The following is a 14477-nucleotide window of genomic DNA, read 5'->3' as shown; positions in this document are numbered from 1 at the left end:
GTTGTGCCGCCGCATCTACCCCATCAATGGCCACCGCAACAAGATCCTCGTGATGTACGAAAAAAAAAATCGCGGAGCTCGGATCCTTAGTTCTGAATTTGGTAGACATATGGGTGCTCAAGTCACCAAATTGCTTTGAGTTGCGATGCAAATTGCTCGGTTAACAGCTGGGTTGGTTGTTCGGCAATCGGAAGAGGTGTACTTGACCAAGAGCAGTTCTTCCCATGAAGAACTGCGTTGCCCAATCTTGAAAATGATTTCCATATTTCGGATGACGAATTTCTATCGTATTTCCAGTGTATGCGGGGATGTTAGCACTGCGTGCGAAGAATCACTCGATCGAGTGACTTATAATGGTCGATCGAGTGAATTTCTCGAAGACAGTCCTCGATCGAGTAAAATCCCTTCTCGATCGAGTGACATGCAGGAGGATAGTTCTCGATCGAGTGAGTTTATTACTCGATCGAGTGAGATGCGGGGGGAAAGTGGTCGATCGAGTGATTATTCTCGCTCGATCGATCGAAATGGCCATTGGGAGCTTTGGTTCGTCATTTTGGTTTGATTTGGATGACGAGTCCGACGATGATGAAGGTTACGGTGAACCTCCCTATTCACAAAGAGCCTCGGATACACTTGAAGCTGCGATTTACGGGATGGATTCCACTGAGGAGGTTGATGAAGAAGCAGCTGAGACGGTAATTGCTCCTAGCACGGATGAGGTGATGCATTCCCTTGTCAGTGATTACGTCGTTGAGAGCAACCAACCCGAGGTAGTGAGCGATAATTTCATTATTGTTTGTTTTAAAAGTATGTCGCCTCGTTTAATTTGTGCTCCTTCTTTTAATGCTACACCTTCTCATATGTGGTCGATTAATTTAAAGATTTTTCACCGTCCTCATCATTTCAAAACTGTTAATCTGAAATGGAGTCCCAACTTATTGACAATTGCTCCCGCGCTCCTTTATTATGTGGATAAATTTAGGAGCTCACATAGGAAATTTGTTAGACTTAAACGGTTTTATATTTTTATTTCCTATTTCTGTATTCCACTTTGGTGCTACTTATGCTGTTGTGTAGCACATGCGCAGCTATTTGACAGGTTGCTGCGCGCTTTGAGCTGTTTTGATTGTATTTGATTAGAGAGGCTCGAAGAAAAAGAAGGTCGAGCTGGGACCTGACTAAAGCTAGCGCTAACCGGGAAGCAACCCGGCGTCTTTATTTTGCATTCTTTATTGTATTTCAGTTGTAATAAATGGTTTCTACACCATAGACTTTCTCAGTATGCTTGTCTTGTTAGTTTGCGGGCTGTTTACATTGCGTTCTGCAGGAAATACATTGAGAATCCCTCGATCGAGTAGTTTTTCTACTCGATCGAGCACCTTTGCTGATGAATCCACTCGATCGAGTGAAGATGTACTCGATCGACCACCTGCAGAATGAGAAACCACTCGATCGACCCAGATTCCAGTCGATCGAGCAGTTTAGATGGCCATGTTACTCGATCGACCACTGTTGGACGGACATCGAGTGTTATTGACTTGGATTAGCTTCCTGAGATGGTTTTCCGGGCCCTTAGCAACCTCCCATTTCATGGTCGGTTTGGGGAGGTTCCCCTTATTCGCGCTATCTTGTGAGTTTTCCGCATCTTACTTTCTCTTCCTCTTTCAGTTTGCATTTCCTTTCCATGTTTTGGTACAATGGGGGCATTGTACGGTTTGGTTTGGGGAGGTTATGCATCCATATCTGTGTCTGCATGTTGTTTTTACTGCATTTCAGTTATCACGTTTAATTTTCTGTTTGCATTGTTATTTATCACATAAAAATTGAAAAAATCGATAAAATTCAAAAACAAATTCATGTTTATTTTAGCATATAGGTTGAGTCGGAACGGTAGATTTCAATGATGAAATTGCACTGCGTTTGTCTTTTTGCTTAAGCCTTGCATTAAACGGTTATCTTTTAGCTTTGTCTTTTGCATAATCTACGAGTTAATGTTTAATTTAGCTGAACATATAGACTTGACCTGAAAATTTTGGCAACCTACTTATAATTTCTAAGATTTAGAGCCTTATAAACTGGTGTCATTTATGACCAGTTTCATGTAGGATTGTGAGTAGTATACTCCTTGCATAACATGTTCATCAATTTGCACATATATGAGATTCAATTGCTTTTTGCCGTCATACATTCGGGTTAGTGGTTGGTGTCACATGCAGGGAGGTGCTTACATTACCCTTTTCTTTCATTTTTACCCATTTAACTCCACATTAGCCAAATTTGCCAGTTGACCCTTTAGCTACATCCAAATTTAGCCTGCCTTGTCAAGCTAGTTTAGGTTGTTGTTTTGCGGTAAATATCTCATTGTATCAAATATTGGCGCATATTCTATTGAATCGGAGTTGGTAATTTATGAAGAGAAGGAGGATGATGAAAAAAGACGTGAAAAAGAAGAAAAAAAAGAATTGAAAAATGAAAAAAGAAAAATCAGAAAAGAAGAAACCGAAAGAAGAAAAATAGAGAAAAAAATAGAAAGAGAAAAAGAAAAAATATAAAAAATGTTTGTTTGTTAGTCGGTTTCACTCCTATATTCTATCTTATATCATTTGAGGAGTATTTTCAGTTTGGTTTGGTGAGATTTTATGCCAAATGAAGGGCATGTGCTTAATTCATAATTGAGTTGGAATCGGATGTTGATATATGGTTCTGTTTAGGTACTAGCTTGATCACCTATACCTCCACATTCCCATAAATGTTTTGCCTTTTCTTACCCATTGCCTCACTTTACCATATCTTTGTAAGCCCTCGGCTGTGACAGGACCTTGTTTGGTAGGAATGTGTGTACGGTAGCTAGAATTGTCTATCATATTAGTTGCATGCATGTTTATGTGGGTCGTAGTCTAGGTGAGCGACTATTTTTCTTTTTCTCTCTTACATTCATATGCTTACCCTTTGCTTCATGAGAGAAGAGTGACCCGTGAGAGTCCATTATTAAAGGTCTTGTAAGGTCGACGGTTCAGCTTTATTTATAAACATCCTATAACTCGTTTGCATTTGACTGTCTGCTATAAGTGTTAGTTTGTCTGCATTAAATTGGCTTAAGTGGGCATTTGTAGCTAGCTCTGAGTTATTTTTCCATTCCATCAGCGTATAGTTTTGAGTTTACTCGAGGACGAGTAAAGGTTTGGTTTGGGGAGATTTGATACGTGCATTTTATATAGTCTTTTTAGCCTATTTTATGCACGTATTTCTATGCTTTTATCGTGGTTTTATGCTGCGAAATGCCCCGAATATGCTACTTTGGGTTATTTTGTCTTATTTGCAGGAATGAGCCATAAAGTAGCGAATTTAAGCCTTTTACCGTCCGTTTAGCATGCATTTGGAGGAAGAGATGATTTGGAGCGGGAAATATCGCTGTCTTGGGATGCGTGAAGGTGTTTCGGGAGCTAAAAGGACAAGTCAAGTCAAATTGACGAGAGTGATGAGCTGCTGAAGTCAAGTTTCACTTGATCGAGTGATTTATTACTCGATCGAGTGGTTTTAGGTGCAATAATAAGTCGATCGAGTGGTTAATTTAGTCGATCGACCAGTTCTTTTTATGCATTTACTCGATCGAGGACATTCTTAGTCGATCGATCAAGTTTTTGAGTCAAGTTCACTCGATCGAGTGATTTAGCTAGTCGATCGAGTGGCTTCGCTGACGGGTTGGGCTTTTAAGCTTTAATTCGTTAATTAGGTTTAATCCTACTCCTATTTTCTTATAAATAGGAGTTAGGGATGTCATTTGTAATCATCCAATAATCAAAAGGATCACGTTGCTCTTCTCTTTTCTCTATACACTGTTACTTTTTATTTCTTCATTTCCGGATCCTTTAATCTAGTAATTCCTTCTTCCCTTTTTCTCTTCCTTTTTAATGTTTATTGTTATTATTTATTTTATTCTTGTTTCCCCCATCTCCATGTCTAGCTAAATCCCCTTAGTATGTTAGGATTAGGGAAGCCGTGGTAGCGATGCTTTAACTGTATTAAATAGATTAGCCTTGCGATAGGAATTGTATTAGGCAATTTAATTGTTATCCGGTCAAATGTATGCATGCAGGAGACCAATAATTCTAGTTAACCCCGACCTAGATCGAAAGATTGGAAGGGAAGGCTTGCTTAATTACAATAGGGTATTGCAGTGAGGGCGAAAGTTAAGCTGTTTACGCTCTAGGGCGGTTTAAGGACCGAAAGGTGACGACCATAGCTCTTCTTATCAATAGTCTAATCGCCTTAGTATTCTCGATAATATAAGATCCAATAGCTGCCACGGTGTACCGACTTCTAGCATACTCCCTTCTCTCTTGCTGTTAATTTCTCTTGTTTATTTCTCTCGCTTTAATCTCTAGTTTAGTTAACACAATTCAAACCCCCATTTCTGTGACACCCTGACAGACCAAATTAGACAGATATTTAGCAACTTAGCCTCCCTGTGGAGATCGACCCTACTTGCCGCTGACTTCTGTTAGCAGTAATCTAGGTATTTTATTTTTGGTGTAGAAACGACCGCATCACCGAGAACGACCTGATGTTCCCGGCCTCCTATTATGATTTGAAGCAAAGCTATCTTTAGTTTTGAATGGAAATTTGCAAGAAGTTTGGACAAAAAGAATGAAAGAGAATAGGTGATGAGTAGTGAATTCTCATTTACCAAGCTCTTCACCGTCCTGTAGGACAGGTGACCCTCTGCAGCCCACACAAGGTGCCTACTCTCCCAGGTCTCAGCCCACGCGGGAGCTCCCCTCAGCTGACGGCCTCCTCGCCTGACGTTGGCCCGTCTCGGGGCCTCCTCCTCCGCCTCCTCGTGTGCCTCGTCTCAAGTGGCCATCACCGCGTCGGTGAAAGCCTGCTCCAAAGCCTCCTCAACCACGCTGGCGTCTACCTCCATGGGAGTCCTCCCAGAAGTAGAAGCCCCTCCACCTGCAACATTGAAGTAGATTTAGGCCGCGTCACATGACGGCGAGCCTTTGTTAAGAAGTTTTCGAGCCTCCGGAGCCCTGAAAACTGTCCTTTCTGGCCATATTTGGTCATATTCCCGCCAACCCGATCACTCATGTGATAAATTGGGTCAAGTCAAGTCCAAGTCAAAGCCTAGTTCCGGGTTTGAGTCGAAAATTCGGCAGCATTTCGTTATAACAACGATTATGCCCTAGAAAGGTGCCCTGAAAAAGTTGTCACAAACCAAAATTTCGAGATGGCAGAAAGTTTACCCATCATCCAAGGATTCCAAATATCAAATTTCATCGCCAATGGGTAATCCTAAGGCTATTTTCGAAGCAATTTGAGGTTTAGCTGTGAAACCGTCTCAAAATTCGCTCAAGGGCTCAAAACTCGACGAAAATTCAAAGCAAATACATGGTTATGTTCCTAACATTGCCTACTATCCATTTCTAGCATCAATTTGGCAAAACAAATCCATTTGGGGGGAAAAGCCCCAAATTTTCGATTAAATGGGTCGAAAACCCTAGCTATTGCGGCTCGAAATTCGACAAATGCGGATGGTTAATGCAAGATTAAGACACATACCTCGATTAGTCATATTTAAAGCAAGCTTTTGAATCCAACCTTGACGGAAATGGTGAAGATTTGAGAGAGGAATTGAAGGAATTGAGTTTCGAAATAATGAAACATAAACCTCCTGATTTCGTGTTTTTACGCGGAAATTGCCAAATTGCGGAAAAGACGCGACGAAAGGGCCAAGCGCCTCTTCCAAGAGACGCAGCTCTTGCTGCGCCTCTTCCTTTTGTTCCCTCCACACGAATTTTCGAAAATTCGTTATGAGTTCGTTATTTGTGGGCCCATCTTTGGTGCGCCTCTTCTTCAACGCTATTATATCCTTTTGGTCCGTTTCGACGATTTTCTTTCGTTTCGGTCCGCATTTTATCCAGCGTGTGATATTTTGCGATTGTCCAAACCCATTTTATCCCGCGCAGCAGTATTTTGCAGTATTGCTCAGTTTGTTTTGACCAAATAGCAGAGTATTTTGCGATCGCTCACTCAAGATTCCTTTCGCGACGATCAAGATGCTCCTAGTCGTCAATATATTCCCCAACAAGAGTTCGCTTGAGACCAACGCAAGCAGATTCAACCCCAAGCTTTGCAAGAGTTCGTTTGAGACCAACGCAAGCGGATTCCCCCAGCAGTTTCTACCGACGTCCTGCCGCTTTCAATATTTCTTGTTTCCCCATGAGTTCGACAGGTGTCGTTCTCCTGAAGTTCCCATACTCAAACCTTAGTTACCTTTAGGTCGAAACTCATATTTGGCCTCCTTCCCGTCAATGCTTTCCTTTAGGGTCCCACACCCTAGCACAATCCTTATATAACTTTTAGGTCTTACCCTTAGCTCCCAAGCTCAAACCTTAGCTCCTATGCACCTCCGAAAGCATCTCGAGAAGAAGTCTCGGTATGGTCTCTTCTTATGGTCAAGGCGAGCTTCCTTACGTAGTCTAATGGACTTTAAACGACCCTCCCCGATAGTCGACAGACTCTAAAATGTTCCCGACGATAGGTCCTTGGCTCGGACCCCTTGAGCGCCTCGCGTCGCCATAGTCGTCGGGTTGTAATCTTCAATTGACCTGATGGCTATACTTTGACTTTCGCCTTGTCCAAGCCTCGGTCAAAGTGGGGGCTCAGAGACACCTCGTTTACGCACCTCCCGCAAACCACCCGTTGATGATTGGGCCGCATGTTTGATTCGCGGAACGATTTGTGACATTCGTAAGATTATCGTCAAGTGTTTGCTCGAGATATAAATGTCGACCTCTTAGTTGTCATCTACGTTACGATACGGTCGTTTTGGCGAGAATTAGAGTACATTCGAGTCCGGGTCAAAAACCGTCTCCATTTTCTCGATAGATAGTTGTTAAATCCCGAGTCGAATGTTCGAATGTTCCTGATATTTCTATTCCATATTTCACAAATTTTATCTTTTGGCAAATAATATCCCGTAATATTCAAAAGATAACCGAATTATTTTCGTCCTACCATAACTCAAACGCAGAATCTTTCTTCAAATAGAGGAAACCTCCCGGGAACGACGCAAGGCAGTCTTTGCGCCTCTTCCAAGAGACGCAGTGGGCGCTGCGCCTCTTCCCAGGCCCTTCTTTGCATGATTTACGTATCCTTTTTATATCTTTCCGAGATTCACTTCCAAAGAGTCTCCGAAACCCTATTCCTCCGTGTGATTAGTATAAATAGGAGCTTTCGTTCCTCATATTTCTCACGCGAGTGTCCGCCCTTCTCTTCTCCCTTTGCATTCTAGACTTCGTTCTTACTAATTGGCGCCTACGTGCTTGGACTTCCGACCACGTAAGCTCGGATCTTTCCGGGTACCAGCCTCTCCGTTGCATGACCGACCAATTTGACCAACTCCACAATAATCAATCTAAATTAATCAATCGTTTTCCTCTTACGAGGGCACTCTTTCCTTGCATTCGCGTCGAGCATTCACTAGTTGATTTTCTTAGTCCTTCTCGTTTCGTCAACATGTAAGTCTGAGGGTGTAATTCCTCTTTTATTTATTGTATTTTGTTTATTGTATCATCAATGTAAGATTTATGTCGAAAACACCATTAAAACCGATTTCTAAAACCGTGCTTTAAAACTGTTTTTACGGTTTCCGATGAGACAGACGTCGAGAAAGACGCAAAGAATCGCCGCCTCTTCGTGAGGCTGCCGCAGTTCCTGCTTCTTTTCTTCTTCTTCGTCCTCTGTAAATTCCGTCTTTCTTATTCGTTTTCATATGTTGTCCTTAATCATTCGTTCATAATAATAGCATATAATTCACATGTATATATTCATCATCATTAATTCACATGTTTTAATTCATCATTGTTCCGACTTAAATCCTAAATAATCAATATTCGCGGGTTTTCGTTATTAATATTCAAACCCGGATTTTAGAAGTTCAATCTGTTCATATTGGGTTTCTGGGATTCGTTATTGATATATTTGCATCCATATTCGTCGCATTCGTCATGTTTAGTCTAATTAATTGTTTAGTTTGTTCCATTCACCGATGTCACTAACTAATCATTCATTAACATCGTCCCTTCACATAAATAATCCGTTTAATTCCGTCTTGCTCATGTTTTACTGTTTTCATGACCCATTCACATGTAATTAATACATTAAATCACTTTCATCCGAGTCCAATTATCAAATCAATCATTAAATTACCAATTAACATTAACGATTTGCGATTCAAAACTTCCTGGCCAGAACTCACCCTTAGTAACGACGCAAAGAATCGCTGCGCGCTCTTCCGAGGGCGCAGTTTCTGCTGCGCCTGTTCCAGGATGATTTCTGTCCCTGAACCCCGTTTCTGCCTTGACCTAGTTTAATTAGTTTACGTATTAATCTACTATTAATCATATTATCGCCCTAATTCCTGTTCGTAAATTCTTAATTTTTATTCTTTTTTTCTTTTATTTCTTTTTCTCAAATCATCCGTTTTAAAGGTATTTTCGACATAAATCGCCTATTCCAATGTAATTAATGTAATTTTCATTATTGTAATTTATAATTATTGTATTCCTTTTATTGTTTGTATGTTTTCACATGTAATCAATATTAAATCCTACTTCGACATCAATTGTTTGTTAAATTACGTGTCAACCGACTTAGCCTAATTCTTCACATGTTAGGATTAATCTATAGCCGACGATATATATCAAGTGCGAATAACTTCCCTAATCATTAGTAGAGGCCGCTATCGAGGCGGGCGGGATTAGGTGTTCGATCAAAAGAGCTTCCTAATACGTACCCTCACCCCTTACTCCAGATCTCCGTGAGCACCCGTGTTCATTGGCATCCACGAGAGTCATTCTAGACATAGAATGCTAAGGGTAACGATTGCTTAGTGTTCATGTCACTACTTTGTGTCTTGACATGACACGAGGTATTCGAACGGTTCCAATTTCCCATAAAAATTGGTGGCGACTCCTTACAAAATGCAAACGCTTGTCCCTCGTTTCTCACCAAGCGCCCCCGTGGGCGGCCCGATGTCCACACTGGTATGGATGGGCAATTGATTATCAACGTTAATCTTGAGAATGGACGATGATAACCAACGTTGATCATGGGAACTAAAGTTGAGAACCAACGTTGAACATGGGCTGGAACGTTATGTATCAACGTCTGGTATGGCATGGACGTTGAAGGCTAGTATCTCGGCTGGTGTTGGACGTTGGCTTTAATCGTCTGTGCTTGGTCTGGACAACGATTATATCAACGCTTGGGCTAGTTGGGACGTCTGGGTTTAGTGTTGATGATGGCCATTGACATTGGCTATCAATGTTTTGCCTGGCCAAGACGTTGAAGCCTAACGTCTCTGATGATGGGTGTGGACGTTGGCTTTTAACGTCTTTACTTGGTTGGGACGTTAGGTGTCAACGTCTGGGCTGGTGTTGGACAGTGATACCTAACGTTTGTCCGTGTATCGGATTTTTAAATTAATTTCACCATTTTCTATTACTTTTTTTCTTGTATTTAGGACGTGTTAAGTATTTTAGCATCTAATCATTATTAAATTTGCATGTTAACATGATTCATTTGGGGAATTTTGTGGTGACGATGTTAATTACAACCATTTATTTGTGATGGAAATAAGCTTTGCAAGTCGGGATGACGCGTTTGATTGGGCTCAGAAGATAGCTTTTGAGAAAGTGTTTGCTTTGGTTAAAGCAATAAATGGGGCCAAAAATCGTAGACAACCCGAGTTGTTGGGCTCTTACTGAAAGACCATAACCCCAAATTAGACCTCTCTAATTAGGTTATCAAAATTTCTTTATTTTAGAAATCTTTCGATCTATGCATTATGCATGTAATATATGAGCATAAAAATATAAAAGAAGAGGAAAAACAATTTCTCAAAACATTGAGTATGGTAATATGGGCACAACTAAGATCACCATCTTAGTCGTTCTTGAGGTATTCAATATATGGCAAGATCCTCCATAAATCCAAGCTTCCAAAGAAGAAAGCCTCCTCTCTAATTGCACCCAAGAACTTACCCAAAACCTTACAAATATTAACTAGATATTATGTAAGATTACCCTTGATTATTATGTAAATATTAACTAACTCTTAGTAAATATTTAAGTTTTATTACTAACAATTAGTAATGAGGATTTCCTATTTTTTTAGGATTTTAGAGAGATGAATACTCTTTTAATTTTTTACCACATGCAAAAGATAGAAAATGAATAATGCAATTGCGTGGTAAAATGGGAGGGTGGACGGTTGTATAAGAGGGGAAGTGGAGTGTTTTATTTTCTTATTTTATTCCACCCAATACACATTGGTATAGGTAAGAACAAAAGCACAATGGGAAGTGCACCCAATCAAAATGGCATGTGCATAATCATTGTGTTTTGTGCACAATTATCCATAATGCACACGGTCCAATGTGACCGAGTCGGGTCCATTACAGTTCTTATATTTGTCGCACAAATACGTGTAATGATTATTTCAAACATCGTTTTCTGTTTAAATAATTCCAGATTAATTTTGACTAAAACACTCCGTAAATATACGTGGATAGCTACACATGTATTTTACGTACCAATACTAATCACATTAGTCAATTAGTACTAATTTAACAATTAACCGTTTAATCATTAATTCCCGTCTCAAATAATTTATTATTCAATTACCGCATAATTAAATAATAATCTCCGCGCCTCGAGTTCACAACTCGATATATCTCTAAATTAATTTAATCGACTAACTCTTAGTCAATTTATCAAGGGACTAACTAAATTGTATCTCATACAATTAATTAGCTTTCGTATTGGGGCTCGTTCCTTTAGGTGTGACCGAAAGGGATCAGCTGAACACCGCCGTCTCACGACAGTAACGTCAAACCCTAGTTGGCCAACCGTTACCGATATACGTTGATCAGCTGACTAGTATTGCCAATGAATATCCCATGCATATTCCTTAATGAGATTTAATATGGACACGCACTATTGTGGAGGACAACTACTCCAACAATCTCCCACTTGTCCGAGACAAGTTGTGCGATGATTATAACACATAATTGTGGATAACACCTTATCCCACCAATATACTGCTTGTACTATACAAGGGTGTGTTACCGATTCTCTTGTCCATTTTAATCAATCTCCCACTCAATGCAAGGTGTTTTTCAGGTGGCACTTGCACAAGAACATATCGTGAGTGGTTTTCTCGATCGGAAGTGTGACTGCAAGACCGGAAAAATCTACCATAGATTACTTCCGAGCGTGGCCACGCATTTCTCAGTCACAACTCCTCGAGTGGCATAGAGATGTATAAACCCAACGTGGGTGGACAATTCCTGTTTGCCCTATCTATCCTTTTGCACAATACAGATCACCATGACCCAGTAGATGTCCTTTGGCCTCCTTTCACGGCACGACCTAGGACAAAAACCAAAGTCACTCGAAAACTGCGCTGGCTTAGATAATAGTCTCAAGTTTGAAGAATCAACTCATAGGAATATCATAGAAGTCCCTGCCATGACCAGGCGTCTGCAATAGATCTAAGGGACTCTATATATGTCACTGCCCGGCAAAGTGTCCCACAGTCTGCCTATGTAAACGACTAGTCATCCCTATGACCTTATGGTGCTGAACCGACCATCAATCGACTTACAATCTAGTCACTCCGAGACGTCACCTCATTAAGTGACTAGGGGCTAATACAATGTTCATCCTATTCACTTGAATTGGGATTCAACATTGTCTCCACAACCAATTCGGATAAACAAGGTATTAAATGTTTTCAGTCAAAACTGAATAATTGAGTTCTTGAAGAGACTCATACAATGAATACGATCATCACTTATGTAAATATTAATACTCTATCCAATATTTACATAACAATCTTCAGCAATTAAGGTATACTACTCAATCACATTGAGATGACATACCCATCATGTCTACCTTATGCCAACGACTTTGGTTAAAGGATTAGCAACAATTGCATCACTCTAATTTCCATTGCTATTTTCCTTTGTTCTATGTAATCTTTTCATCACATCGAACCTTTATGAGTACATGTCTAAACAAGATTTAGACTCCGGTTCTTAAGCCAGTCAAACACTCCCACTGTTTTCACTGTATATCAGGAGACGATATTCGGCTAACAGAACTACTCTAGTTTCATTAAAATCCGGATATCAACTGTCTCTTATACAACATCAGATGTTATAATGTACTTAGCTTTCGTTCATGATTTATACGTATAACTCTTATACAAATCCTTCATATGACATCTTTTATATATAACTTCTTATACATACATGTATAACTTCTTATACATATTATTCTTTATGCACATTACTTCTTTTACATGCTAATCATTCCTTAATTAGGCCCACAACATCTTATAAGCATAGGAATGTTTTCGTGTAATCCTTTTACACGAAATTCATAGATTCTTCCAAACTACAAGAGTAAATCCTAAGTGCTTCTCAAGTACTCACGGATGCTCTTGATACTTATCTAGTGATACTCACTAGGAAATGATTGGTAATGACTTCTCATATTCTCAATATGATAAGTCCCGACGAGAGCAGCTTTTAGCATATTTAATAGATCCTGCAGCGGAAGCAAAAGAGATCATATTTGTGTTCAACAACTTGAACGAGTCATGAATCTTATCATATAAGTCTCTTGACTAAAATGCTAATATACATGGAGATCTATCTCATTAGATCCGGATATTTAAGATGCGCCATGCTACTCTCAAGTATTCACCCGAGAATATTTCTAGTCACTAATATGTCAAACACATATTTAGACTAAGAAACTCACCTTAGCTCCCACTAAACTCCATGTATCATCATGGTACCCCGACAACTCGAGTAATACTATTCTGATTAACGACATGATTGAACCCAAGGTTCCAATTCCTTGACGTATATAAGATCACAAAAGGGATGTTTCAAGCATGCTAGGCTTCTTAGCATTGACAAGATCAACAAAACTTCTCCCTTTATGAGATTCATTCAAGGAGAAGGTTATATTATTCTTTTGCCGAATCTCATCCTTATGAGAGGCTATGTTGCTAAGAACATATGAATTGATAAAGGCATTTGGGTTGTCACAAACTCTCTGTAACCAACTCAAAATTGAAACATCTTATGTAACCTTTATGACAAGATCAAGGTAACCTAATTTGGTGCAAATTTTTCGCCCCAAATCATGTCACGAAAACATCTCATGTTTCCTTCCTTATCACATCTTATGCAAGAAGACCAATTCGAATTTCATGGTGACACGCCATCACATAGAGTTCATACTATAGAAAAGCCTTTGATGAGGGTTGAAGATTCCTCACTTTCAAAAAGTAACGCAATATTATCGCAAAATTATCTCCTTATAACCACTGAGCCTCAATAAAGAACGTCTTCTTGCATTGTACTCAGTTTGTGGGTCTTGGACTTCCGTAAGCTCAAAATTTCTCCCACTGTCTTTCAGAAAATGAAAATATTTCTAGAAAGACAGCATTACGAGCCACAAACTCTTTGTTCTCGCTTTGGAGGAGTAAAAACCAAGTGGTTCAATTTTGGATAACCCTCACAAATACATAAATTGGTTCTGAACATAAACAATTATGGTCCCAAATGTATAAAAATGACAAGTTTGGGATCCTCCCTATCCATATCTCATATGGAGTCATTTAGGCTATTATAGTCGGGTTTTAAACTTTTAGTGATAAAATAGCTTACAAAATTGCGAAAAACATCAAACTATATCTCTTAAAGTTCGGTTTATCTTCTTGACTAAACCATACTCTATGGTGTCCCTAGGAGAAGGTATATGTGAACTGGTTCACAATCATCTTAGTGATCATCAAGGTCATTACTTGATATTACCCATTTGACCTTCAAAGTCATTACTTTGAAATTTCCGATCAACTTTTGATCTTGTCGTGCTTTTGGTTTACTACTTCATTTTGAAAATATTCCACGTTTCAAAAATTACTTTTATGTCTTATTAAATAGATACAAAGTATTAATATCTACTTAATATTACGGTAAAAGTAACGAAGTATATATAACCTACTGTTGGCCTTACACATCCGTATGTATATAGTCAATCACCTCACTATTTGTGTTTCTTTTCTGTAAAAGAAAACATATACATGCACACACACCATAAGATTTTCAATCAAATGGTTGTTCAATGTGCTTAGTGTTTATATTAAACGAATTTACTTGAGGTTTAATCAATTGGGTTCACCGGTTTAGAGACTTTAAAATCTACAAGATAGTATAATATTTAGTTTTCGTGAAGAATGTAAAATACCTCTAACTTGTGTGGTCTAAACCAACCACCTAGTTATCATAGAAGTAGGTATAACCTTTTGTTTTAAATCACATGAGTGATGCCTTCTATGTATAAACATAGATGATTACATTATTTTAAAACCAAATTTAGGTACATTTGTCC

Source organism: Silene latifolia, unplaced genomic scaffold (genome assembly GCF_048544455.1).
Source record: "Silene latifolia isolate original U9 population unplaced genomic scaffold, ASM4854445v1 scaffold_20.1, whole genome shotgun sequence".
Lineage (NCBI taxonomy): Eukaryota > Viridiplantae > Streptophyta > Magnoliopsida > Caryophyllales > Caryophyllaceae > Silene > Silene latifolia.
This window is presented reverse-complemented; position numbering follows the sequence as displayed.